The 19210-nt window shown below is 52.9% G+C and overlaps 1 long non-coding RNA gene across 3 annotated transcripts in view; it reads right to left on the bottom strand.

Moving 5' to 3' along the window:
- Nucleotides 1-546: 546 nt before the first annotated feature.
- Nucleotides 547-19210, bottom strand: part of LOC133232949 (uncharacterized) — a 160219-nt gene continuing 141555 nt past the window's right edge. For all 3 annotated transcript variants that reach the window (XR_009731516.1, XR_009731515.1, XR_009731517.1), the window contains one exon: nucleotides 547-4856. This is a non-coding gene — a long non-coding RNA (uncharacterized LOC133232949). The remainder of the gene's footprint in view (nucleotides 4857-19210) is intronic.

Below are 19210 nucleotides of genomic sequence, written 5' to 3'. Positions count from 1 at the left end.
ATCCGGGTGGGCTGGGACCAAGTCTTCTCCACGGATGGCTAGCAGGGTGGCCTAGAAAAGGGCCTTGGGCGTCTGACATGGAGCAATGTGCATTGGTATGCTGTACCCCACAGCGGGTGGGTATCAGGGACCACCATCAAGGAGACCTGAGTACCTGGATCTCTACCTGAGTACCTGGATCTTGATCTGGATATCTGGATCTCTACCTGAGTACCTGAATCTCGATCTGGGCACCTGGATCTCTACCTGGGCACCTGGATCTGTACCTGAGTGCCTGGATCTCTGCCTGGGCACCTGGATCTCTACCTGGGCACCTGGCTCTCTGCCTGGGCATGTGAATCTCTGCCTGGGTACCTGGAGCTGCAGCACTTCAGACTGAAGATGTTTCCAGCATAGGGTAAAGAACATGCCAGCTAGTTTGGTTCCGCTGAGGCTCATTCTTGGAAACTGGAGAGACTGGGTGTCTGTCCATCCCCTGGGGACTGGATATCTCCACGGGTTCTTGGCCTTACCCGATCAACAGCAATTGATGACAGACCAGACAAGAAATTCAGGCAAGCTTTATTCGGGCTCCTGCTACAGCAGTGGGCAATGAAAACAAGTAACAGGCCCCTTGCTTGTTCCCCAAGTGGAGGGAGCTGGCTCCTTCCATGGGGCGAGGGCAGGAGGCAGGTCCAGGGGTCAGGCAGAGCGGGGCCTGGGTGGGCAAACCTGGGAGGTGCTGTGTGCAGGGGACACGTGCAGGACCCTGCGTTTGCTCTCCACCCCCTGCTTTTGCTCCAGGTGCCTCAGAAGTGGCAGTTGGCTTTTGAGTCTTTCTGTTATGTTATTGTCCAGCATTTGCCCCAGCTGCACATCACAGTCATGTCTAGTCCTTACCGTCTCTCTGTCTTTTGTTGCTGGAGGAGATGCTGTCTAGGTACAGCAGTGTCCCAGGTCCCAGCCGGCCTCACGTGGACAGTGACAAGCCCGGTCAGTTCACCGTTGGGCATTTCAGGCCGAAATCACGTGTTCACTGTGAAAAACTTAGAAACCAGGAGGTCTGTGTCTTTTTTTCCAGTGGTGGTGGTGATGCTTATTTTAATGAGAGGCACGAGCTTCTCCCAACTGCCTGCGACCTGACTTCTGAAGCGCTCAGGGCGGAGAAGGGAGGAGACCCCCCAAGGACCACCTGGAGGGTTTGCAGCCCCGAGCCACGGCCACGGTAAACCCCCTGGGCAGCTGGAGCCCTGAACACAGGCGCCTCACACCCAGGACGACAAGGCTTCCATGCTGTCTTCCCCGCCTCGCTGAAGCCCAGGGCTGAGCTATCGGAGAAGGTGGGAGCTGGGGGGTGGGGGCGAGGGGGCAGGCAAGGAGGAAGGAAAGAAGAAGGAGACGGAAAAAATCCTTTTAAAAAAACCCTTCGACAGAACCCGATAACCTGGAGTACACGGTGATGGGTGCCGGACGGCATACAAATGCCAAAAGGCAAGTCCCAGGCCGGGCCAACGTAAGGCTCAATATTTGCCTTTCCCTGAGCAAGCTAATAAATCCCCTACAGTTTTAGCCACGCAGAGCTCCCAGTTTTTATTTATTGGTCAAGACGGCAGGCAGGTTTTTTCTCTGCCTCCCAGTCACCCTGGGCAAACAGCGGGCCCCCTCCCCCTGGCCTGTCATCAGTCTGTATGTCTATTTGCCTTCTCCTTCGACAAACTCTTGCTCGGTGCACTGACAAGTACAAACGGCTTTGAAGGAGTCGTTGGTAATGGACTTCCTAAGACAGCCCTTTCTCTGGCTGGTGTGGCCGAAGGCAAAGCAAGAGTTACCCGTCAGCCATGGGCTGCGTCAGACAAGGCTTAGAACGGGACACACGGGAGGAGAACTTGGAGGACCATTAAGACCACCCCCTTCCTCTCCCATTTTATTGATGGGAAAAACTGAGACCTGGAGAAAAAGGCTTGAGTGACTTATACATGAGCTTGGAGCAAGCTGAAATCAACCCGGGGACTGCCCTGGAGGTCCAGTCATTAAAACTCTTTGCTTCCATTGCAAGAGGTGAGAGTTCAATCCCTGGTCAGGGAACAAAGATCCCACACGCCATGAGACGCAACCAAAAAATAAATCATCAGCTAGACAAACAACTGCTGGATACTTTTTAAAAACTTAAGGGAAAAGGAAATTAAGGCTAGGACTTGAGCCAGAGAGAAGAAAAAATAGCAAAATTTTTAAGTCATGAACTCTATCCTTCCATATGGCGACACTGTGGATGACATGGCTAGAAGGGGTTTTGGGGAATGTGTGATGTGACTCCCTCATTTTACATGGAAAGAGCTGAGAAGTGGGACTTCCTGGGACAAAAACTCAGGTCTCCTTGTCTCCCTACTCTCTGCTTTTTTATCAGCGTAAGACACACAGCCGGACCCAGAAATGAGATGCCTTTGGCTCACTATCGGATGAAGAAATTGACACATGTGGATGAAGTACTCCTTGGAATTCTGCTGTCCCCCCCTAAGGCTGAACATCATCCAACCTTCTCTCCCAGGTCTCTCTCAAGCTGCCAGAAAGGCTGCCTCCCCCACGGCCTGCCCATCCCGCATGCGATGCTGGAAACGGGATTCCCGCACTAGTCGAGGGTAGATCTAGATAACAGCGATGCTCTAGACCACTTCAGGCTCTGGGGATCTGGGATTCGACGTGGATGAGAAGAGAAGAAATGAGGGAAAAGAGGAAACTTCTGCTTTTGGCACCACAGTGGGACTTCTTCTGGAACCAATGACCACATGTGGGGTATAAAAATGAGGGAAACATCTGAAATGAGTCCTTTTTATTTAAAAAAAGAACAATGACACCCCAGGAGCTGGCCAGTGTTCCTTCAACAGCAGTGAAGGCACGGAAATTCAGGACACAGGGAAAGACACACGTGCAGGAGGTTGGGTCTTTATCTCGACAGGTGTGCAGTGACAGAGTCTTTTCTAGATGCTTGCGTGCTCATCTCTACCCTAGTAGGTGATGACCTCCGTACACCCCCGCCCCCCGCCGGGGCCACCAAACAAGATGAGCAGGGTTAGATGAGATGCTTAAGCCTGTCTTTCAGCAGAAGAGATAAAGCCTTGATCCTCTGACAAGAAGCAACAACTTCAGGATGGCATGCGCTCCCGAAAGCCTGGCTTTCACTCACCTGGGAAGAACCTGTAATTTGCCTTCTGGTTGTTCTCACTTGTCGAGAGCACCCCCAAACTGTGGCTGGCGCAACCTCCTTCTCTCTCCGCCGCTACCACTACCAAGTTCCGCCGCCTTATCCCAGATAAAGCCCGTGTCTGGAAAGGGAAGGGAATTGGGGGAGGGGAGTTCCGAGTCAACAGCATCTGAGCTGACCTCGAAGGTTATCCAGGAGACTTCAGACAGAAAGCACACACTTCGGCCCAGTTTACACGCCCCTGATATTTTACGGGACCCTAGAGGTCAAAGGAATTTCAGGAAGTCTTCCAGCCAACTCCTTCACTCTCCAGACAACACCACCCCAAGAGTTTTTAGCTCTTAGTCTGTCTAGCTAAGATGCAGAAATTTTCTTCTTGGCTCTTATTTTATACAACCGTGTCACACACACACACACACACACACACACACATCCCACAGTCTGTTTCCCATTGTTTCCAGTGGCTGTATTATTTTTGTTTCATCATGAGCTGTTTTGTTCTCAACAGAAAAGGTTCACTTCATCAACAGGACTTGGGTTTTGTGGGGCCCCATCTATGGTCCGGACACACTGGAAAGAAGGGGTCCTCTAGAAACACCATCAACTCTGGCCGCTGGATAATCTGTAATGAAGCACGGTGTTCTGACGTGGACTCCGACTGCCCCGCTGGGAGCTGATCACGCATCTGTGTCAACAGAAGACGTGTCCGTGTTCTGCTCCTCCAGACGTGCACCTGTGTGCAATCCAAACCGAGAAGGTGAACGTGGGTGACGCCAGCCTTCAGGATCCAGCTCCCTGCGAGGGCCCCTCCAACGCCCTAGCATCTTTACAGCCTGAAGAATTTCTGCACAGACCTGCATCATGTTGGAGCCTGTGGGGCCAGACCCCACACACATACAATGAGGAGGGATGCTCTTCCAAGGCTGCTTGTACAGCAACATGCAAACACCGGCCTTTTCAGAAGGAGCAAAATGTAAGATCAGTAGACTTACGTGTAGTGAACTTTTTGCTCTATATCCAGCTGAGAAGTGATGGAGTAAAAGAGAACTGCTGAGTCCGAAGGCTCAGCAGATGTGGGAGTGGCGAGAATGAAAGAATGCAGGAGAAAACCCTCTGGTTTCCGAGGACTGTGGGGGACGGTCTGAAGACCAGGCACCAGCATAAGAAGTTATAAGGTCCACGGTCATGGCTTCCCCTTCAGCTGGAGGTGGCCTCCTGTTCACACAGGTCAACACACACAGGATTCCTCAGGCCGAGGTTCTTTGCTTTTGCCTCAAACATCTTCTTAAATCCAGAAGCTCCTTTAGCCTCCAGAAAGTGTGTGTGTGTTAGTCACTCAGTTGCGTCCAACTCTTTGCAACCCCATGGACCTGTAACCTGCCGAGCTCCTCTGTCCATGGGACAAGAAGTCTGGAGTGGGTAGCCATTTCCTTCTCCACGGGATCTTCCTGACCCAGGGATCGAACCTGGGTCTCCTATGTTGCAGGCAGATTCTTTACCAACTGAGCCACCAGGAAAGTCCATTCTCCAAAATAAGACTTCTCATTCCAATCCAGAGCACTTGCCTCTTAAGAGAAGGTCCCATCTTAGCTCCTTGGGGTCTTCCTGGTTACACTGAGGTTCCTGGTGGGGACTGTGGGCGAGAGGAACAGTTCTCCACCTGTCCTGCCTCCCAGGCCTGTGGACAAAAAAACAGCAACACAGTGAGACTCTGCATTCTGTCCTTTCAATGGAAGAATTTGAACAACGAACATCACCTTACTGCCTTTAATCCAGAATGTTCTAGCTACTAAATAGAACACTGTTGTTGTTCTTCAGTTGCTCAGTCATGTCCGGCTCTTTGTGACCCCCAACAACTGTAGCCTGCCAGGCTCCTCTGTCCATAGCATTTCCCAGGCAAGAATAATGGAGTGGGTTGCATCTCCTTCTCCAAGGGTATCTTCCCAACCCAGGGATCGAACTCACATCTCCTGCGCTGGCAGGCAGATTCTTTACTGCTGAGCCACCTGGGTGGCCCAACGTTCCTTCAAGCAGTATTTTAGCTAAGGCAGGGAAAAGGCATGTTTATACTGTTCAAGTTTCCTTTGCAGCTCAGATGGTAAAAAATCCACCTGCCAATGCAGAAGATCCGGGATTGATCCCTGGGTTGGGAAGATGTCCTGGAGAAGGAAATGGCAAACCACTCCAGTATTCTTGCCTGGAGAATTCCATGGAGAATGGAGCCTGGCAGGCTATAGTCCATGGAGTCAGAAACAGTCGGACATGACTAAGTGACTAACACATACTGTTCAAGGAACTCTGTACACTGAATCCCTGTCTCCAGTGTACAGGGATCAAGACCATCCCCATGGAAAAGAAATGCAAAAAAGCAAAATGGCTGTCTGGGGAGGTCTTACAAATAGCTGTGAAAAGAAGAGAAGCAAAAAGCAAAGGAGAAAGGGAAAGATATAAGCATCTGAATGCAGAGTTCCAAAGAATAGCAAGAAGAGATAAGAAAGCCTTCCTCAGCGAACAATGCAAAGAAATAGAGGAAAACAACAGAATGGGAAAGACTAGATATCTCTTCAAGAAAATTAGAGATACCAAGGGAACATTTCATGCAAAGATGGGCTCGATAAAGGACAGAAATGGTATGGACCTAACAGAAGCAGAAGATATTAAGAAGAGGTGGCAAGAATACACAGAAGAACTGTATAAAAAAGATCTTCATGACCCAGATAATCACGATGGTGTGATCACTGACCTAGAGCCAGACATCCTGGAATGTGAAGTCAAGTAGGCCTTAGAAAGCATCACTACAAACAAAGCTAGTGGAGGTGATGGAATTCCAGTTGAGCTATTTCAAATCCTCAAAGATAATGCTGTGAAAGTGCTGCACTCAATATGCCAGCAAATATGGAAAACTCAGCAGTGGCCACAGGACTGGAAAAGGTCAGTGTTCATTCCAATCCCAAAGAAAGGCAATGCCAAAGAATGCTCAAACTACCACACAATTGCACTCATCTCACACGCTAGTAAAGTAATGCTCAAAATTCTCCAAGCCAGGCTTCAGCAATATGTGAACCGTGAACTTCCTGATGTTCAAGCTGGTTTTAGAAAAGGCAGAGGAACCAGAGATCAGATTGCCAACATCCGCTGGATCATGGAAAAAGCAAGAGAGTTCCAGAAAAACATCTATTTCTGCTTTATTGACTATGCCAAAGCCTTTGACTGTGTGGATCACAATAAACTGTGGAAAATTCTGAAAGAGATGGGAATACCAGACCACCTGACCTGCCTCTTGAGAAACCTATATGCAGGTCAGGAAGCACCAGTTAGAACTGGACATGGAACAACAGACTGCTTCCAAATAGGAAAAGGAGTTCGTCAAGGCTGTATATTGTCACCCTGCTTATTTAACTTCTATGTAGAGTACATCATGAGAACCGCTGGACTGGAAGAAGCACAAGCTGGAATCAAGATTGCCAGGAGAAATATCAATAACCTCAGATATGCAGATGATGCCACCCTTATGGCAGAAAGAGAAGAAGAACTGAAGAGCCTCTTGATGAAAGTGAAAGAGGAGAGTGAAAAAGTTGGCTTAAAGCTCAACATTTAGAAAACGAAGATCATGGCATCTGGTTCCATCACTTCATGGCAAATGGATGGGGAAACAGTGGAAACAGTGTCAGACTTTATTTTTCTGGGCTCCAAAATCACTGCAAATGGTGACTGCAGCCATGAAATTAAAAGACGCTTACTCCTTGGAAGGAAAGTTATGACCAACCTAGATAGCATATTCAAAAGCAGAGACATTACTTTGCCAACAAAGGTCCGTCTAGTCAAGGCTATGGTTTTTCCTGTGGTCATGTATGGGTGTGAGAGTTGGACTGTGAAGAAAGCTGAGTGCTGAAGAATTGATGCTTTTGAACTGTGGTGTTGGAGAAGACTCTTGAGAGTCCCTTGGACTGCAAGGAGATCCAACCAGTCCATTCTGAAGGATACCAGTCCTGGGTGTTCACTGGAAGGACTGATGCTGAGGCTGAAACTCCAGTACTTTGGCCACGTCATGCGAAGAGTTGACTCATTGGAAAAGACCCTGATGCTGGGAGGGATTGGGGGCAGGAGGAGAAGGGGACGACAGAGGATGAGATGGCTGGATGGCATCACTGACTCGATGGACGTGAGTCTGGGTAAACTCCGGGAGTTGGTGATGGACAGGGAGGCCTGGCGTGCTGCGATTCATGGGGTCGCAAAGTGTCGGACATGACTGAGCGACCAATCTGTACACTGAATCATTGCTGGGAACCCTCACACAAGCCTTACCACTACACCATGGCTGATTTTAAAAACCAAATACAGCTCAGAAGAACAGTTCTGGACAGTTCTGTTTTTCAGCTTGTGAGCCATGGGGGCAGGAGCATGGAGGGGTCAGATCACCCAGTTTTTACAGATGAAGAAACTGAGGCACAGAGGGACCACGCTGCTCCGTACAGGATGACAGGCACCTGGTCCTTAAGCCTGATGGTCACTTCAGCTGGAAGGTCCCCCTGCTTTCACAGGTTGCTGTTCAGTCGCTCAGGTCTCTGACTCTCTGCAACCCCATGGACTGCAGCACACCAGGCTTCCCTGTCCTTCACTGTCTCTCAGAGTTTTCTCAAACTCGTGTCTATTGAGTCCATGATGCCAACCCACCATCTCATCCTCTGTCACCCGCTTCTCAAGAGACCCTTAACAATAAATTAGGAGATGATCCAGAGTGCATAGGGGAGGAAGTGGAAAAATACGATGTAACACATTTCCCTTCTGCACTGCAGACTGTAAATGTGTGAAGATGGACTTGGACTTACGCTTTCCTCGCTTCCCACTCCCCTACCTAACTCCCCGTTTCTGAGCCACAAATACACTGAGTACCACGAAATGCCCTCAGGGGACTTCCTCATCTTAAAATTGCTGAGACCCTCCCTGGTGGCTCAGCTGGTAAAGAATCCACCCGCAATGCAGGAGACCCCCCTTTCAATTCCTGGGTTGGGAAGTTCCTCTGGAGAAGGGATAGGCCACCCATTCCAGTATTCATGGGCTTTCCTCGTGGCTCAGCTGATAATGGATCCGCCTGCAATGTGGGAGACCTGGGTTGGATCCCTGGGTTGGGAAGGGATCTTTCCAGGATCAAACCTGGGTGTCCAGCATTGGCAGGGGGATTTTTTTTTTAACCATCTGAGCCACCAGGGAAACTTGAACAGTATAAACAGGCCTTTTCTCCCCCTTAACTAAAATACTGCTTTTAGAAGCAGCATTGGGCTTCCTAGGTGGCTCAGCAGCAAAGAGTCCGTCTGCCAACACAGGAGATGCGAGTTCAATCCCTGGGTCGGGAAGATCCCCTGGAGGAGGGAATGGCAACCCACTGTAGTGTTCTTCCATGGAGAATCCCCCTGGACAGAAGAGCCTGGGGGGCTACAGTCCATGGGGTCGCACAGAGTCGGACATGACTGAGAGTCTAAGCCCACACACAGTCACGAATGCAGATGAATCTGGGCTCCCCCATCTCTGACTCCATCACCGCCAGCCCATGAGAAATCACCTGCAAATCTGCTCGTTCACAAGCACCATGTGGGATGAGATGCTGAGAAGGCAGACAGAAACCAGACAGGCACGCTCCGCTCCTGTGGGCCACAGCAGAGAGGCAACAACTGACACAGCTGAGGCCGGAAGGACCTCAGCATCAGAGGGACATGCATGGACTCTGGGTGCAGGAGGACCAACCGGCCCCTCTGCCCCTCCATGGTCCTGTGAGGTCACGGCTCAGCCTGGCGCGAGGGAGCTCTCCTTCCTGGGTGCTTGGGCTAAACACCAGGTGGGGATGTGTGGGCTGCGATGAAGCCAGAGAGAGGGGTGCTGATGGTCAGAGATGGCAAGACGTTCCCATAAGTGCCTGGGGGAGGGAGAAGATGCTTCAAGACGTTTGCCTGCAGGAGCACTGTGGAAGGAGAGAGTGTGCAGGCAGGAGTCAGCTCCCCAAAAGCCAGCGCAGCAGCCTTCACAGAGGCACCCTGGGGCTCCAGGCGGCCAAGAGGGAGACCGGAAGTCTCTCCCTTCCGACACTCTCCCTGGGACCCCGAAACGCCCCCAACAGCCCCAAAGTCCTGCTAAACTTTCTGATTTCCACATTTCCCCTCCTCAGACACCAGCAGCCGTCTGAGCTGAACCGGAGAGGACCAGGGAGAAGGCCTTTCCCCAGGGAGACGCACAGGGCGAGCAAATGAATTGGCAGCTGCCGGTGAATCACTCGGGGACTTCCTTCTCGTCTCCGGGCAACCGCACGAACTCGCACCGGGACATTAAACACAGAGGGGAACGTCGGGAGGCATGCGCAAAACAAAACAAAAAGCCAAACACACCACGGGGCCCCCACCGCCCGACTCATCCTAACCCCACAGACCCAGCCGAGGGGGCCGAGGGTTGGGGACAGGAGGGTGGAAATGAGAGCCTCCACCCAGGGGAGGAGAACGAGGTTAGGACCAGCTCAGCAGAGCCGGACACACCCTCGCCCCACACCAAACCCTTCTGGGTCGAGCGTTCGTATTTGGCCAAAGACACACCTCTGTTAGCCTAGAGAAAGGCACTGGGCCAGCAGATTAGCGGGCACCTGGAGATCTGAAAGATCACTTAGAAACCCAGATGCGGGGGCAGGGTGGGGGGGTTAGGAAGCTGACAGTGGTTGAGACGCCGGTTCGGCTTCCCTGCCTCTCCCCCCAGCATCATTCTCCAGGTTAAGGCAGCTGCTAACTCCAGGGTCGGGTCCCCTCCCCACCTGCCTCCACCCCGCTCCCCACCCCCGCCACCGACCCGGTCTTTTCCCACTCGAATGTTTTCCTGCCCGTTGCTATGGCCACTAGGAGCTGGTTAGACAGGACTCCAACACGCCGCCTTGCCCTTCAGACCCTGCCTCTCTGAAAACACCCAGGACAGAAGGAGAAAGCATGTTAAGAGTCTACAGGTGGAAAAACCCTGGAGAAAAACTGGGGACTGGGAAAGGAAGAAGAGGGCCCCTGTGAAAGGCTGAATGCGTGTGCATGCAAGCTCAAGTTGTGTCTGACTCTCTGCCACCCCATGGACTGTAGCCCTCCAGGCTCCTCTGTCCTTGGGACTCTCCAGGCAAGAACACTGGAGCGGGTCGCCATGCCCTCCTCCAGGGGATCTTCCCGACCCAGGGATGGAACCCACATCTCTTGCTTCTCCTCCGTTGGCAGCCAACAGGTTCTTTACCACTGTGCCCCCTGGGAAGCCTGACGTGCTGACTATCAGCCCCCAGAGATACGTCTTAATACCCCTGCAACCTGTGAATGTTGTTACCTTCTATAGCCAAAGAGACTGCGCAGGTGTGAGCAAGTCAAGGATCTTGAGAGGCAGAGATTGTCTTGGATGACTGGGGGAGAGGGGACACGTATACTCCCAAGTGTCCTAATAAGAGGGGAGTAGAGGGGGGTGTGACACAGAAGAAGGAGCAGGAGGTGTCACGACAGAAGCGGGAAGCTGGAGGGAGTGTTTCAAGGCAGGAAGCAGGAGGCAAGGGAAGCAGGAGGTCTCCAGAGGCTAGAAAGGCCAGGAAATGAACCCTTCCCGAGAGCTTCCCGAAGGAAAACAGCCCTGCCGACACCTTGACTTCCACCCAGTGAAAGTGGCCGATGAAAGAGACTGTGGGAGAAGGGAGTGTGGTTTCAAGCCACTGCGTCCATGATGACCTTCTTGCACCATATAGGAAACTGAGCTTGTCAATCAGGGCATGCACCGTCTGCTTCCCCACAGACCTAGAGAAGAGGGTTGCTGGCTGCTCTTGGTTGGGGTTGGGGGGCTGGCACTGGGATGAAGTCCAAGGCACTGGAGGATGCTCAACTACACCCCTGGCCTCCAGCCTCGAGAAGCCAGGAGCAGCCCCACTCAGTGTGACCACTGAAAACATCTTGGACACTGGCGTGTGTCTGGCATTGGGAGGTGGGGGATGGGGAACGGCAGAATCCCTCCCACAGACAATCACTGCCCCTGAGGTGCAGCCCTTTCTTGACTTCGGCTGCACCTGAGAATCACCTGGCAAGCTTTTCAAAACTCCCATGCCTGGGGCTCGGCCCAGCCTGGGGAAGCTGGCATCGCTTAGGGCGGGACAAGGCAGCAGTTAGAGCCGTGCTGCTGATTCCGATGGGTGGCGGGTGTTGAGAACCGCTGCATGTTGCAAAGGGCCAGAGAGCCCAGAGGAGAGAAGAAGAAGAAGGTAGCGATACACCTGAGTCCTAGCGACAGCCAGGACACAAGACGCCCCGAGGCAGAAACCACACAGGCTCACCAGGGCAGACCTGGGAACGCACATCCCAGCTGCCAGACGGGTGACTGGCTGGCGTGGAATTCCTGGTGGCTGTGTCACCTTGTTTCCCATCGGAACAGGGTGGACGCCTTGCAAGAAGGTGTCTCCCAGGAATAACCACACAAAGCCTCAGCCTCCTCCGCTCATGAAGCCAGCACAAAATGAGCCGGCTCCCACCCAACGCTATAAACATGAACTCACGGGACAAGAAGCACTGTCTCGGTAAAAACGGTGATCCTGCCTGGGGCCGGTTTAGGAGCGGGGAGCCTCCATTCTGCATCCAATTGGTAAACTCCCCAGGCACCGAGACCAGAATCCTCCCACAGGGATGCACTCTGAGCAAGTAGAGACTTCACGTCTCGAAAGCTGTCCTGATAATAAGCTTGGCTGGCAGTCTCTACCCGGGTCAGAGAGGAAAGGGAGGAGAGAATCTAATGAGAAACCAGCTGCTGAGCAAGAGACAGAGCTGAACAGGTTGATGCTCTGACGTCTTGCAAAGAAGGACGCGGTCACGTGTAAGTTCTCTCTCCTGCTGGGACTGTCTTTTTCCATCATTATTTCATCCCCAGCCTGCCTGGCCGAAAGGCTGAGCCAAGCATTTCCTTATTTCCTTTGGCCAAAATCGCGAAGTCCAGGATGTCACTGGGGGAAGCAGAGGGGAGGAGGAAGAGGAAGGAAAAAATTTAAAAAGGAGGATGGGAAGGAGGTGAGGTGGGAAAAGAAAGAGGAGTGGAGGACAGAGGAGCAGGGGACAAGAGAGGCTCACAGCTACAGGATGAATAGGTCCCACCCGTGTCAGCCCCACCGGGCCCCCCGAATGGGAAGATGGGTGACAGGTATGCATCGGGCTCTCTTAGCAGGGGCCCCCAACCTGCAGGATCGAATGCCTGATGGTCTGAGGTGGAGCTGATGCAACAAAAAGAGAAATAAAGTGCACAATAACTGCAACGTGCCTGAATCATCCCCAAACCATCCACCCACCCAACCTGGGTCCGTGGAGAAACCGGCCCCTGATGCCAAAACCACTGTCCTACAGGAGAGGCGAACTCCCTGTGGGTCTTTAAGAGGCGAAGGCTCAGGGGGATGGAGCCTCCCAGCTCCTGCTCTTCCCTTCCCCGGGATTCTTCCAGTCCACTTCACGCACCTGCTTGGAACAAAGCGGAGAAATCCAGTCGCCCTGCACCAGGGCTATCAAAGAGGAAAGGAGCTCAGGGGCCTGGTCTGTCCCCAGAGACACTGAACAGATTCCTGGGCAAAGAATCTAGGGCTTTGGGGCTCCCCCTGGCCATTTCCAAGGCTCCCACATTCCCTTCCTACATCCTGCCCTTCCCCACAGAGTCGGAATGCATCTCACTCTTAACTAGAGCAACTGAACTGAACTTAACTAGAACCTCTGGGTTCCCTCCAGCCTATAAACCTCGTGTACTAATGTCCCGACTCTTGCAAACTCGTTGAGAAATAAGCTTTAGGAAGCTTCCAGATGTTCCGCTTGCAGGGCGGTATTTCTCTGCCTCTGTCTCCAGGGGTCCACTCACGAGGCCCAGCAGCCTGCCTGCCCAGGTGAAATCTGAGGGCCAAGAGGCACCGCCCGGGGGTGGGCGGGGAGACGCCATTTCCCGCAGGACCACACTCAACCACCGTGTTCATCTGCTCCACCCTTGCAAAGACACGACCTCCTACACCCCGTGTGTTCTTGCACCACCCCACGCCTCATTTCTTTCACTCTCCCCGGTGAGCCCTGCATCCCTGGAGTATGATTCATGCTGTGCGAACACCTCCGAGCGACAACAGAGAAGCAAGTCCGCGACTCCCAAACGAGTAAGCTTTGTCCTCTGTGAGCATCCACCGCACCTCTCCCTTAAAACTCTCACTGGACAGCCCCTGTAACGGAGCCCGGGACCCAACAACACGGGGCGGCTCTTCCACGTGAGATGCTAAGTCAACACCAGCAGAGACGTCTTAGGAGCCGGACCGGCCAGAAGAACAAGGGAATGGCGTTCGTGACCTGTCAAGGCCCCCGCGGTGCTGGTGGCCTCTGATCTCTAGGAAGCTAACTGCCAACGGGCAGCCTTGTACACACACAGCCACGCACACACCCTTCCCCACACGCACACCCCCGAGGGATTCTTTGCACAAGGTGACGCGGTGTCCCTTTGATGCTCGCCGGACGTGTTCCCATTGGGCAAAAACCAGACCTCAATAAAACCGGGCATTATCAAGAGGCCGCTGGTGGGCGATTGCGCCCGCCTGTTATCTCCGTGGCCCTGGGCGGGGCGCTCTGTGGTTCTCCACGGAAAAGCATTAACTTCTAGGTGGATCAAAGACCCTTCCGAACCGGCCGACCCGGATCTCTTGTTTATCCACAGGGGATTGTTCCCCAAGATGGACTTTAAGATAACTGGGACCCCAGTCCCAGACTCCTCTGTCCTCTGCTTATCTGTCACCCAGTATGTCCCTCGGGGGCCGCCTAACGGCCAATCACAAGGGCCTTCTGCTCTCTCGCTTTTCCAGGTGGCCCATTTAACAACAGAGTAGGGGACTGGCCCTGCTGCAAGCTGGGGACCTGGGGCAGAGAGACACCTACTTTGGGGGGCAATCTCTCCATGAATCACACCAGGGAGGGGGTGTTCCAGAGAGCAGGGTGTTTCCTACACTCTTTCCTCGAGAGGGAGAGACCGACGGTTCCTAGATGGACAGTTCCCCACACTTGGCCCCTAAAGTCCCTGGTTGGACTCTACCGTCTACCCTGATGTTCAAGCGCCCACGATCCACCTGCGGGAGGACCCAGAGGGACCCCTGAGCCAGTCTGGCTCTGGACTGCCCATCGGCCTGGAGAAGAAGAGCACGTGCGCTTAAGGGCAGCAGGTGTGGCGGCCTGGGTGCCTCCCCTCCGCCTCGGCTCCACGCGGGTCTGGCAGCTGCCCGGGCGGCCAGGTTATTCTTCTTTCCATGCACAGCACCCAGCTCAGTGTGCAGCCCTGACAAGGCACACGGATGAACAGAGGAGGGAACCAACAAGTGAGCTGCCTGCGGGCTGCTCAGTGGCAGGCCTGCGCGCTAAGTCACTTCAGTCACGTCCGACTGTTTCACGACCCCCGGTAAACTGCAGCCCACCAGGCTCCCCTGTCCATGGGATTCTCCAGGCAAGAACACTGGAGTGGGTTGCCATGCCCTCCTCTAGGGGATCTTCCTAACCCGGAGATTGAATGCTGTGTCTCTTACATCTCCTGTGGCGGCAGGCGGGTTCTTTACCACTGGTGCCACCTGGGAAGCCTCGGTCCCACCAACAGGGAGGACTCCAGGAAGCACATAGCCCTGGAGATGCTTCACTTAATGATATGGAGTCAGATCGAGGTTCACTTTCAGAGTCCCAGGCACGCCACCTGCATCCTCTGTAACCCACCTGCAAAGCAGGAATTACACTCAGACTGCCTCCCCGGTAGGGGTGCTATGAGGACTGAGGCTCAAAAAGTAGTGTTTGCCTTTATTACCGTATTTCCCTATAGCATTGTCTCTATGAAGGAATCTAGGGGACTTGCCTGGTGGTCCAGTGGCTAAGACTGTGGTCCCAACGCAGGGGGCCCGGGTTCAATCCCTGGTTGGGGAACTAGATCCCACACGCGGCAACTACAGATTCTGCAGCCCCAATGGAGACTTGGCGCAGCGAAATAAATATCAAAAAAAAAAAAAAATCCAGGTAGCACGTTTTCAAAGGTGGAAGAAGAAGCACATGCCTTGGTTACACCCCTGGTGTGGACCAGACGTGAGAGGCATCTGAAATGCCAGCTTGATCATCCATCACTGCTTTTCTCCTCCTTTTTTAAATCAATGAAGTCATTTCTGGCATTAAGAGGAACCCTTACCTCTTTCCGTATTCCCTCATTTGCCCCTAAAAGCCTGAGGACTCCATGTGCAGGGAGTTGGCGAGCGAGCCAGGGGTCACGAGCTGCTGATAAGAGCTGTTTCCAGGGGAGCCCCACAGTGAACACGGCCACAGACAGTCCAGGGGCTGCACGCTTGATCCCAGCCCAGCTGAGGCCACTGGGGACCCCAGCGTTGTCATTGTTTAATCGTGAAACGTACAGACACTTGATGGCTCGGTGGTAAAGAATCCGCCTGCAAAGCAGGAGACACAGGAGACTTGCGATCGATCCCTGGGTCGGGAAGATCCCCTGGAGAAGGAAATGGCAACCCACTCCAAGTTTATTGCCTGGAGAATCCCATGGACAGAGAAGCCTGGCGGGCTACAGTCCATGGGCTCGCAGAGAGTCGGACATGACTGGGCACGCACGCATGGACGGATGAATGTGCAGACACCCTCTGCCTTTAGCTTGCACCTCTTTCCTTGCGTTTCTCAGACTTTTCACGCGTGTGCCGTCTTCCTCAAACCCCTGCCTTATTCCCGTTAGAGACGCCACAGCCTGGAGAGCCAACCCAAGTGGCATGGCTGTCCGCAGACTCTGCCTAGCATGCCCCAGCCCCGGCCCAGCCCGCACAGCGTGTGATGCGGGCGCTGAGGGGATAAGGAAGCGGGGTCTCAGCACCCCATGGCCACAGCAGGCCGAGGCTGCCACCCAAGCCTGCAGCTGGGCTCCAGGAGGGGCTGGGAGGTCAAGCCGCAGGCTCACAGGACAGGCCACCCACACGGCCCCGCCCCGCTCTGGCCCTTGGCCCTGCCTCGGAACAGTCTGCCACATGGCCTCCCTCGGGGAGGCCGAGAGGACGAAGGGCTGAAATCAGGGGCGAGGAAGAGCCCCATCTCCCTCCGTGCACCAGAGACCCTTCCTGGGCGGGGGGGCGGGAGCGGCATGTCCCCCCAGCTCCAAGTCTGAGGGCACTGGGCCTGCGATGAGCCGGGGCCTCCCTCTCCTAAAACCCAGATGTGTTTCCAGGGTTTGATGGAACCTGAAAGAACCCTAACCTTCTTCAGTTATTTCACACTTCTCTAATTAAAGATGCAAACTGGATTTTCATGTTTGCAGAGAGAGCTTTGACCGCGAGTGTAGGCAGCGGAGCAAAACAGGAAGGATCTCTTTCGTGTTCTCTCTCTCTGTCTTCCCTCTAAAAGTACAGGGACACAGGGGGAGGGGAGCAAACAGGATCTTGGCAGCCTGGCCTCCAAGCGCCCCTGGGGCTGGCCTGCGTTCTGTTGGAAGCTCTTCTCTTTTCTTTGCTCCCAGAGACACCAGTCCTCATCCCCGTCAGTTGCGCAGGGGTGGAGGTGGGGGGAGCTGGGTGAGGCTCTGGGAAAGAGAAGAAATGGGCAAAGCCCAGGTCCTCTGGCTTAACTGCCCAGAATAGAGCCCGAACGCCTCGTCTGGGTGGAAGGCAACGGTCCCAGCTTCCTTGGCACGGTGCGACTCGCCGGAATCCAGAGCCCCGGCTGGCAGAACAAGGGTGGACAGTGGAGCCGGCCGGAGGGGGGGGCGGTCTGGGCGGGAGGGGGGAGGGCTCTGTGAATCACATAAATTAGAGACAGAAGGGATGTCAGGCCACCTTCACTTCCTTCCTCCCCTAATGGGAATTATCTCATTAGCCCTGAGCTTCCTAGAGGCTAACTTTAAATGATTCCTGTACTGGGGGCTTTCAATCCACAGCCGCGCCACCCGACCCCCCACTCAGTGCTCCCCTTCCCCATCAGATCTGCTCTAGAAGGGCTCTTAAAGGGACAGCAGTCAAAAGACACCGGTTCAACCTATTTAACTCTGAATGCTTTGCTCCAAACATTTCATCCGATGTTAAGTTTTGCCCTTTCAACCTTTACTTCCACTTACAGGAATTTATTATAAGAAAACGGTCATGGAGGGACTGCCCTGGGGGTCCAGTGGTTAATTAAGACTTGGCCTTCCCAATGCAGGGGGTGCGGCTCAATCCCTGGTGGGGGAACTAGGATTCTACACGCCTCACGGCCAGAAAACGACAACATCAAGCAACAGCAGTGATACTGTGACAAATTCAATAAAGACTTTAAAAATGACCCACTTTCAAAAATCTTATTTAAAAAAAAGATAACAGTCATGGACACAGTTTCGTTGTGCTGTGTTAGCGGCTCAGTCGTGTCCGAATCTTTGTGACACCAAGGACTGTAGCCCGCCAGGCTCCTGTGTCCATGGGATTCTCCAGGCAAGAATACTGGAGTGGGTTGCCATGCCCTCCTCCAGGGGATCTCCCAGAACCAGGGATTGAACCCGAGTCTCCTGCACTACAGGCGGATTCTTTACCATCTGAGCCACCAGGGAAGCCCCAGGGACATGGTAACAGGTCAATAATGACACAGCATATGCCCACCTCCCCCAAAAGACAGACATATTGGAATCTCTGGGACCTATAAATGCTACCTTATGTGGCAAAGGAGCCTCTGCAAACGGGATTAAGCTAAGGATGTTAAAAAGGGGACATGGCCTTGGACTACCCGGGTGAGTGCTAAACGCAATCACGGGTGTCCTCATGAGGGAGGAGCAGAGGAGCATTTGACTCGACGGGAAGACACGACAGGATCACAGAGGTAAGGGTGGGGTGACGTGGCTGCTGCTCCAGGTGGGCCCACAGCCTCCAAAAGCTGCGAGAGGCCGGGACCATTCCTGCCCCCCACCCCCAACTCCTCCCTGCCCCCGGAGCCTCCTCAAGGAGCCAGCTTTGATGACAACAACCCGAGATTTTAAGACTCATCAACCCAAGAATCCTAAGACTCATTTCAGACTTCTGGCCTCCAGAACTGCAAGAGAATAAATGTGTGTATTAAACAAACAAACAAACACCAAGTTGATGGTAATTCGTTACAGCAGACCCAGGAAACTAGTACAGATATAAATAAAGTTCTTGCTACCAGGATTGTAGGGTGGTAGAGGGCTAAGGGCGGTTTGATCCCTTTCTAGGAATGAAGATGGAGGAACTGGAGACAGTTTAGCAGAGAGAGATCAGACAGAGTCAGAGAATCTGTATGCAGGTCAGGAAGCAACAGTTAGAACTGGACATGGAACAACAGACTGGTTCCAAATCGTGAAAGGAGTACATCAAGGCTGTATATTGTCATCCTGCTTATTTAACTTATGTGCAGAGTACATCATGAGAAACGCTGGGCTGGATGAAGCACAAGCTGGAATCAAGATTGCCGGGAGAAATATCAATAACCTCAGATATGCAGATGACGCCACCCTTACGGCAGAAAGCACAGAAGAACTGAAGACCCTCTTGATGAAAGAGGAGAGTGAAAAAGTTGGCTTAAACCTCAACTTTTCAGAAAACTAAGATCATGGCAAATAGATGGGGAAACAAGGGAAATAGTGAGAGATTTTACTTTTCTGGGCTCCAAAATCACTGCAGATGGTGACTGAAGCCATGAAATTAAAAGATGCTTGCTCCTTGGAAGGAAAGTTATGACCAACCTAGACAGCATATTGAAAAGCAGAGACATTACTTTGCCAACAAAGGTTCGTCTAGTCAAGGCTATGGTTTTTCCTGTGGTCATGTATGGATGTGAGAGTTGGACTGTGAAGAAAGCTGAGAGCTGAAGAATTGATGCTTTTGAACTGTGGTGTTGGAGAAGACTCTTGAGAGTCCCTTAGCCTGCAAGGAGAGCCAACTAGTCCATCCTAAAGGAAATCAACCCTGAATATTCATTGGAAGGACTGATACTGAAGCTGAAACTCCAACACTTTGGCCACCTGATGTGAAGAACTGACTCATTGAAAAAGGCT

This window comes from Bos javanicus, chromosome 19 (genome assembly GCF_032452875.1).
Source record: "Bos javanicus breed banteng chromosome 19, ARS-OSU_banteng_1.0, whole genome shotgun sequence".
Taxonomy (NCBI): Eukaryota; Metazoa; Chordata; class Mammalia; order Artiodactyla; family Bovidae; genus Bos; species Bos javanicus.
Note: the sequence above shows the minus strand (reverse complement) of the source record. Positions and strands in the feature narration are given on the sequence as shown.